At 42.8% G+C, this 13,560-nt stretch overlaps 1 pseudogene; it reads left to right on the forward strand.

Moving 5' to 3' along the window:
• The first annotated feature begins 7,028 nt into the window (after window positions 1–7,028).
• Window positions 7,029–8,450, forward strand: LOC147890105 (NADPH-dependent aldo-keto reductase, chloroplastic-like; annotated as a pseudogene).
• The last annotated feature ends 5,110 nt before the right edge of the window (window positions 8,451–13,560 follow it).

Genomic DNA, 13,560 nt, shown 5'->3' on the forward strand with positions numbered 1-13,560 from the left:
GGATCCTCTAATCCACATTCTCCTAGTGGATGTCCTTGCTCCACATCCTCTCATCATGTAGTCCACATCCTTGGGTGGCTATTTCTACACCATACCTTAGCCTCTAATTCATGTGCACATGGCACCATATCTCAACATCCACCACTTCGACATGTGAAAGAAATCCATCAATGCATGTACGCACTATGCATGGGTAAAAACAAGGAAATACAAATGTCCATCCACTCAAATGGTATCAAAAAATAAATGTGAAACTTGGTGAAAGCATGAGACTATGTCAAGTAATAACCTCCATAAAGTGTCATTATCATCCGACACTTTGACATATGATAGAAGACCCATATGCAAAAACAAGGATATATGCATGCCCACCCATCAAATGCCATCCAATTGACATGAGACTTTGGTAGTGGATGAAAATAACTAGAATGAACACCATTGGTAACTATTATAACCATCCAACATTTTGACATATGATAGAAGTTTACCAGAAAAATATGAAAATATGCATGTCCACTCACACAAAAGGTATCCATTTGACATGAAACTCTACTATCATGAAACTAACCAAAGCTTGCACTTTTGCAAAGTTTTTTACCTATCTAATCCTTTGATGTACAATCAATTAATATGGGTCATATATGCAAGGTTTGCATGGGGGAAAACAAGGAAATACACATGCCTACCCACACAAATGGTATTTGACAAACGTTAAACTTTTCAAGTCAACAAAACTAAGTCAATCTAACACCTCTTCAAAGTTTAATACCCATTTCACACTTTACATGTGATTTATTTGCTTGTTTGTTTCTAGAAGAATGTAGTGAACCATGTATGTTAAATTTAATGTTTACTTTATTGCTATTGTTGTTGCGAACCTAGGTTTTCAAAAAAAAAATCTTTGGCTTGCATTTTCAAAATAATTCCAGTATTGAGATTCCTTTGTGCTTTGTATTCTTTAATTTTCACAAATGTATTCTTTTCATCACTAGTGACATGTGTATTGGTAAAGGTGTAGTTTGGTTGTGTGAAACATGTTGTTTCTTTTAAGTGTAGATATTGCATTTGAATATTTAATGGATAAGAGAGTTGAAGTATGATTGTAATGACATTGTTTAATCATGTAACTATTCTACCTATTTCTCATAGACAAAAAATAAATAAATAAGGAAGCCTTTTTAAAATGTGGCAACCTATAGAGAAGACCTTAGGAGATGCTACCAAGTGCCATGCAAGGACTGACTATCACTACCTCTTGGATTACCTTTGCAACTCATGAACTACCAGAAGCTCTTGACTACATGGGCTCTTTGATTCCCACCCTTGGACTACCACCCTTGAACTACCATAAGCCCTGTTAACCTTGTGGCAATAAGGGCCAGAAGTGCAGTTTAGAGCAACAACGACGAGATCATAGTGTGTGTAGAAGAGTAGCGGCAATGTCACTTGTAATATCTTGAGCCTGAAAGATGGTATGATGAATCTTAAAGCATGAGGATAGCCAAAATCCTCTCTAGAAATAATCCAATCATATTTGCAAAATCAGGATCTAGAAAGAGAAATACTAAATCTAGAGGGAGAACAACTAAAAGCCTACTCTTTTTGAGGTCCCCCCACTTTGTGTAGAGACCCAAGAGGTCCCCCCACTTTGTACAGAGACCCAAAAGGTCCCCCCACTTTGTGTAGAGACTCAAAGGTCCTACCACTTTGTATAGAGACCCAAAAGGTCCCCGCTTTTTAGGTCTCCCCACTTTGTGTAGAGACTCAAAAGGAGACTAGCTCTCCACTCCTCAACCTTGGACTCCTCCTAAACCCTGCAACCCCCTCTAAACCCTAGAACTCCAAGATAGCTCTCTCAATCCTGTCCCCTTTTTGAACCCTACAACCCTCTTTTACACTCTTGAACTCTTGTGGAGGTGAAAGCCATGTGCATGCATGAGATGTGCTTTCAACACTTTAACCTACACCTCTCACCAGAATACGACCCGAGGACCTATGCTACACTTGTGAACACCTATGCTACAACGAGCAACAACACGATTGTAGGTGGCCAACACCCTCGAAACCTACACTTGGGAGAAACAATGACAAGATTTTGGCACCGCTGCAGGGGAGTTTAGCACCTAAAGCGAAAGCAGAGTACAAGTTTGCATGGGTGAAAGAGGACCCCCTTCAAAAAACCGTTCAAGACACATCCCTCAAGGCAAAGAAGTGAAAAAATGCTTCTAAGTGGTGCAAAAGGATAATGTTGACTTACATACTCACATTAATACACTAAATGCCTAAAATTATCCCTTAAACCCCCTACATCCTATAAAAGCAACACCCCCCTCACTTTTCCAAGCCACTCCCATCTCTCCTTCATCTCCAAATTCTGTCAGGCCTCCATATTTTCCATCTACCTCCAACTTCTGTCTTCCATTTCCATTTCCACCACCTCTATCTCCACCTCCCATCATCCCCCCTCCCCACCACCTCCACTTTTTCCATCCAACCCCCACCTCCACCACTCAAGGTAACCATCTCTCTACCTCTCTCTACACCCCCATTGCCCTCCACTCCACCATCTCTCTACCTCCCTCTACACCTCCATCTCCTTACACTCCATAGCCCCTTTCCCCTTTCCACCCCACCATCTCTCCACCTCTCTCCATCCCTCTTTCCTCCACCCCCCACCTCTCTCCACCCGTCTCCACCATTTCCCCTCCACCCCTCCTCCCTCCCCCCCCCACCTCTCTCCACCTCTTTCCTCCACCCCCCCATGTCTCTCCACCCCCCCCCCCCCCCCCCACCCTTTCCCCTGGCATCCCCCTCTCCACCACCCCCTCCACCCCCCCTACCCCTACCCCCCTCTCCCCCTATCTGCCACTGCCCTTTCCCCCCCCCACCCCCTATGCCGCCGCCTCTGCCTCGGCCACTGTCACTCGCCACCTCGACTACTGTGCCATGCTAGCTACATGCCTCCCGAACATCGTTGCTCTGGGCAATGCACTTGTGCGGCCGCCACCTCCATGTGCTAGTGCCTTCCGACATCATGCCACATGTACGGGTGCCATCGGGCACTATGCCAAGTGTGCGGGTGCCATCGAGCATTGCGCCACATATGTAGGCACCGTCAAGTGCTATGCCACACTTGCGGGCACCACTGGGCACTTTGCCACATGCATGGGCATCATTCAACCCATCACACTGTCACCATCAAGCGCCATGTCGCATTACTACCATCAAGCCTGTGCAACACGTGTATGTGCCATTGGGCATCGCGCTATGTGATTACCACCGAGCATGATGGCACACGCATGAGCATTGTTAGGTGATGCATTCGCTACATGCATGAGTTCCACATCGTGCTTCCACCATTAGGCACTATGCCACACACATGCACACCTACATCATGCTTCCACCATCGGGCACCATGCCACATGCATGGGCGTCATTGAGCACCACATCACTCTGCACTCCCGTCGTCGCATCGAATCCACCATCGTGCTCTAGCATCCGTGCCACAGTGAGTGAGAAGAAAGGGGGAGAGAGAGTGAGGAGAGAGGAGAAAGAGTGAACAGAGAAAGTTAGAGAGAGGAGAGAGGAAAGAGAAAGAAGAGAGAGAGAGAGAGAGAGAGAGAGAGAGACTATAGTGAGGTTCAGTTAGGACTCAACCCACACACAAAAAAAACAGGGAGAGAGGGGAGTGAGCTAACTCATAGGTAGTTAGGGACGTTAGGCTAGGTTATGTTAACCAATCCCCCTCAAAAAAAAAAAAGGGAGGACCTATAGTGAAAAATTAACTAATTTTGCCCCTTCTTCGAGAGTCCGTTTCTTGGCGGTTTGTAGGCCAAATTGCAATCACTCTGAACCTAAATTTCACGCATGCAAAGACCTATATCAAACAAAAATTTTCAAGTCTTTTTACTGAGTCTCAGTAATTGCGACTACATAGGCACTAATTTCAACCTGTCAATTGCATATTTCTTACCATTTTTATGCTACAAAGGTTGAAATTAATTGTGAATTTCAAAGTCAAATGCACTCACTTGAAAGATACAATTAAGCGTTGTGTATGCACCTCAGATCTGGACAAATACTAGCACCTACATACTTTCACAAACTTTCTTCTGCCCTTGATGCTCTCCAAGAATTCAACCTCTCACCATCGAGAAGCAGCATAGAGGACACAAGGATTATAGAAGAAATGGAAAATGATGATCTAAATCCCGAGGATTACTTTGGTCAATGAAGCAATCGCAACAACAACAACGATGGCAAAAGACACTTTGGCAAATTAGAAATGCCAAAGTACAATGGATGAGGGGATCCCATCAGATTTCTTCAACTCTTCGACAGAGCATGTTGTGCCAGAGGCGATTAGTCAATTGAAACCAAAGCCACCTACTTTCCAATGGCCTTGACCCATGAGGCCTTGGAATGGTACCTCGACCTTCGTAGAAGAAAGAGCCACATGGGCACTGCTATCTGAGCAGTTTAGAAGAAGGGTCCAAATAGAAAGGCTGCAAGATGACCCTTCATTGCAACTTTCTCAACCACCACAATACCCACGGAGAGAGAATGTCTGGTTCCCACACTATATGTCCAACCATACAACCAATGAATGCCCAATCCTAAGGAACAAACTCAACCCCCTAGAGGTGGCTTAGCCCCCACGGCTATGGTGTCCCATTTGCAATGTTGCAGGGCATGATGTAAATACATGTTTCTACAATATAAGGGTAGCACAACCCTGGCCCCAACAATACCAATAGCTACCAATCCCAGTATATAGGCAACCAACACTAGCACCTAATGCACAAGTGCCATGGCTGAACCCCCTTTTGGTGAGGACACAAGTGCCTCAACTATTGAGGAATCCCAATCCTTTGCAATATCCTTAAGCTCCCAATATTGCTCTTGTAGTTCCACTACAACAACTCCGACATGAAGAGCTGGAATCTCATTGAATATGAAACAAAATACCCTATGTACTACATGGATGGTGCCAAAGGACTCATTCTAGTGTATGCTAAAATCAAGTAAGTCCGACCACATATCAAGCACCCATCAAGTGTTTTAGTTGTGGGGAAAACCACCTCATAGCGGAATGCCCACACAATGGTAACCCCATTACATTTCAACTTGTGTGCAGAGAATGTGGAGTTTGGCATGCTTGCATGGACTGCCCACTAAGAACAAAGCCTCTTGACACAAGGAAGTAAAACCTGAAGTACCCTTGGGGATGATCTAGTGTGGCTGCACAAAGTGTGGTATCGCAGTGAATCTTAATCATAACAACAAAAAGAAGCGACATAGAAAAAAGTCCTTTCCACTCAAAAAGAAAAGAGCCCTTTAGCAAAACAAGCAACACTGCAATCCCATAACCTAGTGAGGCCATGCCCATCACATCTACTGATAGTGCCACCCAAGAAACAAAGGAAGCATACCCCAATGTGATAGCAGAAAATCGTTGGAGATGTGATATCTGCCATCAAGAATTTTGAGGCTTGCTGGCAAGGATGTTATGGCACTTTGTGGGACATGTTAATAGGACAATGCCACGGTGCAGAGGTGATGGTGCATCAAGAGTGGCCGCCATCTTGCAACCACCTACTAGTATTCATGTTGACATAACAATGCATCTTACAGATGTGGTTGAAGTTGTCGCAAATGTTGAGAATAATGTTATGATGCTAGACGATGAATGGTGGAGATGTAATGTCTGTCATCAGACATGCATTGGCTCTCGCTTAAGAAGGAGGTTGCATTTCTTGGGTGATGCATGTAGAGGAATTTCAAAATGCAAGGGACTAAGAGATTAGGGCCCTGCCAACTCTTATTGCTACCATTAAGGGACCTGTTGTCCAACATTACTGTTTTGAGGCAATGCAAATCACCTTTTTAATTTTGAATTGACGTATGGTGAAATTGATTTTGCAAAGGGTGCATATGGTGAAACTAACATTGAATTTTTATTTTACTTTGAATTATGAGAATAATAATTACTTCAACAATTATACTTATTCCTAGTTGTGCAAGTTGACTGAAGGATGCTACAAAATTATCATTTGCAAATTGTGATCTCTTATTAAAGTTCCTCGAGTAGACTCTGTTTAAGTGGAGTAGACGTTACATTATTTACAATTCCACTTCAAAGTATGACAATAATAATACATCCACATCAATCACTTCAATAATTTTCAACAATCAATCCATCCACGTTAATTACTTCAACAATTTTCAACAACATTGCATTTTTAACAATTTTACTTCAAAGGTATGATAATTCAACATGAAGCACTTCAGCCTTTTCAAAATAATAATTTGACATGGAGATTGCATGTCCATAGTTCAAAAATATTATTATTGGTACTATTCATACAAAATGAGGCCATCAAAAAAATTAGTTACAACATGGGAGCATATATATTGCCCGATACAAAATGGCCTCAGCAAAAAAGTAAGCCAAGAAGGAGCTCCACACATATAAGATGAGTATCAAAATAAATTAAGTTGAATTGTTTTCTAGCCAGCTCGTGTGACAACGGGTGGTTGGTGGGTGCCTGGGCCCCTAGTAAAATGTGTGGCCCGTGGTGATATAGTACCACGAAGCAACCACAAGCAATGGTTACCCCAAGCAAGGTGCTGGCGATGATCATGAGGACAACAAGGAGAATCGCCATGACAATGATCAATTACTAGAACAAAATATTACACTTTATGAGAAAACGATCCATTTCCATTATCATCGTAAACAAATTCCTCCATAATTGAAAATAACAGGAATATTAATTCAATACACCTTTGTAAGAAACCTTCAAAACAATTATTGCAAATAGATAATTCATGTACAAAAAATAATTTTATATTATAAATATGTTTGTATACAAAAGTATTCCTCTCCTTATCATTTCAATTGTACGTAGCCTCGGATCAGGAGAGTAGGTTGCGCCGATGCCAAGCATGTCATACAATTCACATGCCACAGGAGCGTTGCATGCCGTACATGCACTTCTCACATTTAAAGTATTCACAAGACAGACATGGGGCATTCTAGAACAGTAAGTGGACAACCTACGAACCTTGTGGATCACGATATTTTGGCTTAGCTTAATGGCTCCATCCAATTAATTTTTTCTGAAAGCTTAAGTTAATTCGCTAACGAACTGTAGTAATGGGGATTTTGTGGGCACCTATTTAATGGAGCAAGGTTGAAACCGTGAAGGTGAAGGAAGTTGACAGTGTTCCACTATTTTTCTTCACAGAGTTGCCCCGTAAAGCTCAACACAAGAGCTTCCATCCCACGACTCCCTCAGCCTCCACCTCCGAACAACTGCCATCTCTTCCGCTATCGAGTTAACACCAGACCCACTGCCTTCCCCCTCATTTCTTCTTCGCTTTCCAGATTCGGCATCGTGACGCGCGAGGATCCCTTCGCCTGCACCTCCAAACTCTGGGCTTCCGATGCTTATCCGGAGGGCGCGTTGCCCGCACTTCAAAAAGCCTCAGCTGACACTCGAATCGGCTTTGCTGATGCAGATTAATAATTGTCATTGCCAAAGTTTGGAGCGGTTTCCTTGAACCTCTCTTTATGTAGACTCCCTTCTAATGTTTCTACCATTTTCCAGCGAATTGCAACTCGATTAGTTGAACCTTTACCTCATTCACGCGCAGAATAGATTTGGAAAAGGAGTCGGAATGAACCCAGCCCTGACGATCTGCTCCCTCTTGATGCAAAAGGCCAATGGAACATTGCTTTAACGAAGGCCTCACGCGGGCCATCGGCGTAAGCAATTTCTCATCTAAGAAAGTTAGGGACCTATTGGCTTTTGGAGATATCCCTCCAGCAGTGAATAGGTACATCTAAACTGCAACTTGGAGGCGAGGTTAGGAGAATTGCACGACGTAGTTCACAAGGTCTTTGGATTTCTCTATTATGTGAGGTTTTCACGGCTGGGTTGTAGCTGCATTAGCTTTTATCTTGTATGACTGAGTAATGTGAGAACCTTCGGCAGGTGGAGATGCATGACTTGTAGCAAGGCCAACATCCACGTCAGTGCTTGGTGGTCTCCGTTAGGAGCTCCACTTATGCCATGGGGTTTTGTTGCTATTCTTCAAACAGATTGCATTGAAGCATGGCAAGATCCCTAGAGAGGTTTGTAGCTTTTTTGGGTTAGCAAAGCAGACAAATTCAACGTGGGTTGTTCAAGGTGGCTTGGCAGAAATTTTATGTGCTTGACTTTACAGGTAGCTTTAAGATGAGGATTGGAGCAAGGAGTGAGTGTCTTTCCCAGGATATTCCACAAACAGAAAACTTCCAGGTCTTTGATTGGCAGCGTACCGATGAAGATCAGCAAATTATTAGGAAAATGGACCAGAAGAAGAATTTCGATGGGCAGTATCTATGCAATCCCGTCTCTGTTCCTTACGAAAATATTGCAGAATTATGGGATGGAGAGATCTGAGGTCTCATAGCGATCACCAAACTAAGATATATTGAGCCTTTAAAAGGCTGTGATTGCCTTTTCATATGAAGGTTTACAAGGACAACTGCCTCAACGGATACCTTCAATTTTGAAAAGGAATCGCACTAACCAATGGCTTAAATTCAAAGTGATGAGTTAAATACAACTATGTTTGTCAACACTGTTTAGACCAAGCAACTAAAAGGTATGGGTGTGTATGTGCTGGTCCTGAGTTCAAGCCCCAAGAGCAGCTCAAGATTCTATCTTATGGGTGTATTGTTGGCACTTTCATTTTCAGTACAATGCCAAAAAAAAAAAATTTAAATCGTCTTTATATATTCAATGTTTCATTCAATCTATATTGGAGTGAGTTCCAATGTTGTACATTTAATGGCATAGCAAAGGATGCATAGAACCCCCAGAATCGAAAATCAATCTCCTCCAAAAAAGTCCAATCAAGATGCATAAATCCAAAATGTAAAACCCCCCCCTAATACTTACTCTAATTAACCTAAGTCAAAGAGTCCTCAAAATTAACATAAAAATTAATCCCACTGAGCTCTGCCTTGTCATCCCCCCTTGCTCTCTGAAGGTGCATGGTGGAGAGGGAGAGAGAGAGAGGGTAGGATAGGAAAAGAGATAATAATACTCGAAGAGAGACATAATGAAATGGAAATGAAATAGCAAGAGCAATGAGAACTACCCTGGCCGTCAATGGGGGGTCCACGGGCTCCGTAGTCCCTCCCACTAGGAGTACAGGATCGCAACAAGTTTGAAGAGAGAGAACTCAGTGTGTACCTCAAGAAATGGAAATTTTAGTCCTTAGCATTTAGGAGCAGGAAAAGAGATGAAATTGAGGGTTGGAATTGAAGACAGAAGAGGCGGAGGATAGAGATGTCATCATGCGGGAGATGGTGCAGCAATTTGTGGGCAAAACTTGGATCGCCTCCATAAAGACTTTGAGTATGATGGAATCAAAATAAAAATCATTGTACAGTAACTAATGAAGATAGGGTTTGCATCTAAGTGTGGTCATCTTCACAACCGGAGAGAATATCTCATCAAAGTCCACACCCTTCTCTTGCTTGAACCCTTTAGCAACCAAACGGGCCTTGTACCTAAGCATATCATCACCTGTGACCTTCATTTTGTAGACCCATTTACATGGCAATGCTTTCTTTCCATGTGGCAAAGAAACCAAGTCCCAAGTCTTATTCTTCATAAGTGAACTCATCTCTGATTGCATAGCATACTCCCACTTACGTTGATCCTCGTGCATCATAGCCTCTCTGTAGCAAGAAGGCTCCCTGCAATCAGTAAGCATCACATAGTCTACCCCTGGAACAAACTTATTAGGCGGTCTAGTCACTCTATATGATCTTCTCAATGGCATTTCAGCTTGCTGTCCCACCTGCATATCAGCCACATTTGGCTCATCATTTCCACCAATAGATGATCCATCATCTACCCTTGATTGTATACCTGTGGGAGTACTTGGTGGTACCATTTCCTGCACATTTGGTGCATGGACAGCTTGCTCTCTATCAACATATGCAGGTGGATTCACATCCTGGAAAGTGATTCTCCTCATTTCCACATCCCTCATGGGTGCCTTACGCATCTTCTTCTCATTGAAGACTACATCATGGCTGCGTATGATCTTCTTTGCTTCTGGATCCCAGAGACGATAGCCCATCTCTCCACTTTCACCATAACCCAGAAAGATGCATTTCCTAGACTTAGGATCTAGCTTCTTTTGAAGCTCTTTTGGCACATGTGCATATGCCTCACACCCAAATATACGCAAATGAGAGTAAGAGGGCTTCTTGCCACTCCATGCCTCTTCAGGAATACCACCATCCAAACTCTTACTAGGCGATCTATTGATCACATGCACTGTAGTCTTCATTGCCTCAGCCCAAAAACCACCAGAAAGACTTGCATTGGAAAGCATGCATTGCAACCTTTCTTGAATGGTACGGTTCATCTTTTCTGCAACTGGATTTTGCTCTGGAGTACGAGGGGATGTGAGCTCCCTCTTAATCCCACGTGTATCACAGAAATGCTGAAAGTCATGAGAGAGATACTCTCCACCATTGTCAATCCATAGGCATTTAAGCGTTCTACCTGAGTGATTCTCAACCAAGGCGAGCCATTTCTGAAATACCTGGAACACATCACTCTTCCGAGCTATAGCATAAGCCCACACTTTCCTAGTTGCATCATCAATGAATGTCACATAGTATTCAGCCCCGCCTAATGACCATGTAGGCATGGGACCACATATGTCTGAATGCACCAAATCAAGCTTTTCGAACTCTTTCTTTCCCCTTCTTTTATGGGCTGATTTAGTCTGCTTCCCATAGAGATAGTGCTCACAAAATTCAAAATCAAAGAAACTCAAATGCGGTACATAACCCAAACGGCATAAGAGTTTCATTCCATTCTGGCTCATGTGCCCCAACCTGCAATGCCACAAAGAAGAGCTTGGCTGCTCGGTTATTGCAACAACATGATCAAATACCCTTGATACATGTAAGGGATACAAAGTCCCACACTTGGCACCCCTGGCCAAAAGCATAAAGCCCTTTTGAATTTTCCAACTCTGAAAGCCAAAAGTGGTGTGAAAACCAGGATCATCTAGCTGACCCACTAAAATAAGACTCTTGGTCAACTTAGGCACATGTCTCACATGTTTCAAAATAAATGGAGACCCGTTTGCAAAAGAAAACTTTATGTCACCTACTCCCACTATGTCACATGCATAGTCATTTCCAAGATGCACACAACCTATCTTTCCACTGTCATAAGTGGAGAACCATTCCCTATGGGGAGTAACATGGAATGAAGCACCAAAATCCAAAATCCAATCTTGGGAATATGCATCATCTGAAGTGGTAAGCAACTCTGCAGATAAACTAGACATGAAGAGAATGTCATTGTCACTATCATGTGTGATTGCATTGATCTCCTCGATCTTCACTTTTCCTTTGTCCTCCCTTCGACTCTCTTCCTTTTGATTTGCACCCCAATTTGCATTCTTTTTCTTATCCTTTTGCTCTCTTTTCAGCTTGTAGCAATCCTTTTTCATATGGCCCTTCTTGCCACAGTGGTAACACTCAATGTTCCATGCCTTGGATTTGCTACGAGACTTCCCTCTTTCTTGGGACTTCCCCCTGAACTGTGATCTGCCCCTTTGCACATTTAAGGCTGCATCCTGCTTGTTGCCATCCATAGACTTCCGTCTAATCTCCTCAGCCAACAAGCTACCTACAACATCATCAAATTTCAGTACTCCACTAGGTGCAGAGTTACTGACAGCTGTACGGAACGTATCCCATGAGGATGGCAATGAACATAAGAGAAATATTGCCTTAGTCTCCGCATCAAAATTCATCTTCTGAGCCTGAAGGTGGCTGGAAATAATATTGAATTCATTCAAGTGAGAAGCAATGGAGACCCCTTCCTTCATCTGCAGCTCAAACAACCTCTTCATGAGGTAAACTTTATTAGAGGCAGTTTCCTTTTCATAAGTGGCACACAGTTTCTTCCACAAATCTTCCGTAGTCTGCTCATTTACTACTGTGAAATAAAATGACTCTGCAAGGTGAAGTCTAATAGTAGATTTTGCTAATGCATCCAACTCATTCCAATCATCCTCAGACATATTTGCAGGCTTAGCTTCAATCCCTGCCAAGGGTTTAATCTGCTTCTTTTGAATAAGCACATCCCTTATTTGTTCTTTCCACAAAGTAAAGTTTGTCCCATCAAACTTTTTAATGTTGAAAAACTCCTTTTCAGACATGGAAGAGGATGCCATGATGCAAATAAAGCAAAATCCCAAATGCTAGTGCCTATAAGAGAGAATGACACCAAATACCAAGTGCACCCAAATGTGTATGCCACAATAGAGTGAAATATCACCAAAACTCAAAGCTCAAAGCATCAAAAGATGCATCTGACTCATGTGCATATACTATGCATCCATATGAGCAAATTTGGCCCAAAAGAAAATGCCAACTGTAATGGCAATCCAAAATGCCAATAAGTGCCAAATGACTCAAGCATAAACACCGTCCACTAGGATATGCATCAATAATATCTCATGCAAGAGAGCATAGCACTATCAGTGCATCACCTGCAATGTGTCAAAGCTGTCCCTCAGCATAATATAGCATCCATGTGCAAAGCGTCCATAAAAATAGCATCCCACAAGGCAATTTGGGCCTATCAGCACATCCAATAAGGACCGCAATGCATCCAAATGGCCTATAAATCATCCACTGCAACCCAATGCACACCACAAATGAGCGCACACTGCTCAAACTGCAACCAGAGTGATCTGCATAAGGTATCCTCAAGAAATCATAGTCCCACGGTAATGACCGCTACTGAAAATAGAACCTGATATGCCTCAATACATGGGCGCCATTGCATAATCAGACTCAACAAGAAAATCTGCAAATATCTCTCTTCTGTCAAAACTCCAAAATCCCAACCGATGAGTGAGAAATGGGAGTCAACACTTATCCACTGCCATGTGGCATAAATCTAAGGTTTCAAAACCTTAGAATGAAAAATGCATAACAGAGAGATGAAATCGAATACACAGAGATCTCTAACTCTGAAAATACTCCACCGAATCGCGCAAGAACTGATAGGAAGGGGTTTATGGGCATTCGGAACGCAATGGGACAGACGGTTTTGGAAACCGTGGTCTCAATCACTGGGTCCAACACACGGATTGAAAAACGTTTTTGGAAACAGAGCTATTTGTAAACTCCACTGGAGTGCGAATGATGAGCAACATAGAAGTTTTAGGACCTCATGAGTCCACCGGAACTGACAGATCTGCAAATGGTTGCTCCAAACTTGAGTTCCAATACCCGGGCAGAAAAATGCAAAAGCTGACACAGTGAGTCAGAAATCCAATGGAATGATCCCAGATTCAAGAATGAAAGTGTTTCCAAGCTCCTGAAGTAATGTGGATACCAAAAGCAAGCAATAGTTGCCTCTATAAGTCAATACGGAGTCTCTGTCATCGAACGGAACAGGGAAAAGCTCAAAAAACGACTTTTTCTTTGAAAACACTTAACAGGCTCTCAAAACC

This window comes from Dipteris shenzhenensis, chromosome 19 (genome assembly GCF_047967505.1).
Source record: "Dipteris shenzhenensis isolate YYH24624 ecotype China chromosome 19, Dip_SZ_1.0, whole genome shotgun sequence".
In the NCBI taxonomy this organism is placed as follows: Eukaryota; Viridiplantae; Streptophyta; class Polypodiopsida; order Gleicheniales; family Dipteridaceae; genus Dipteris; species Dipteris shenzhenensis.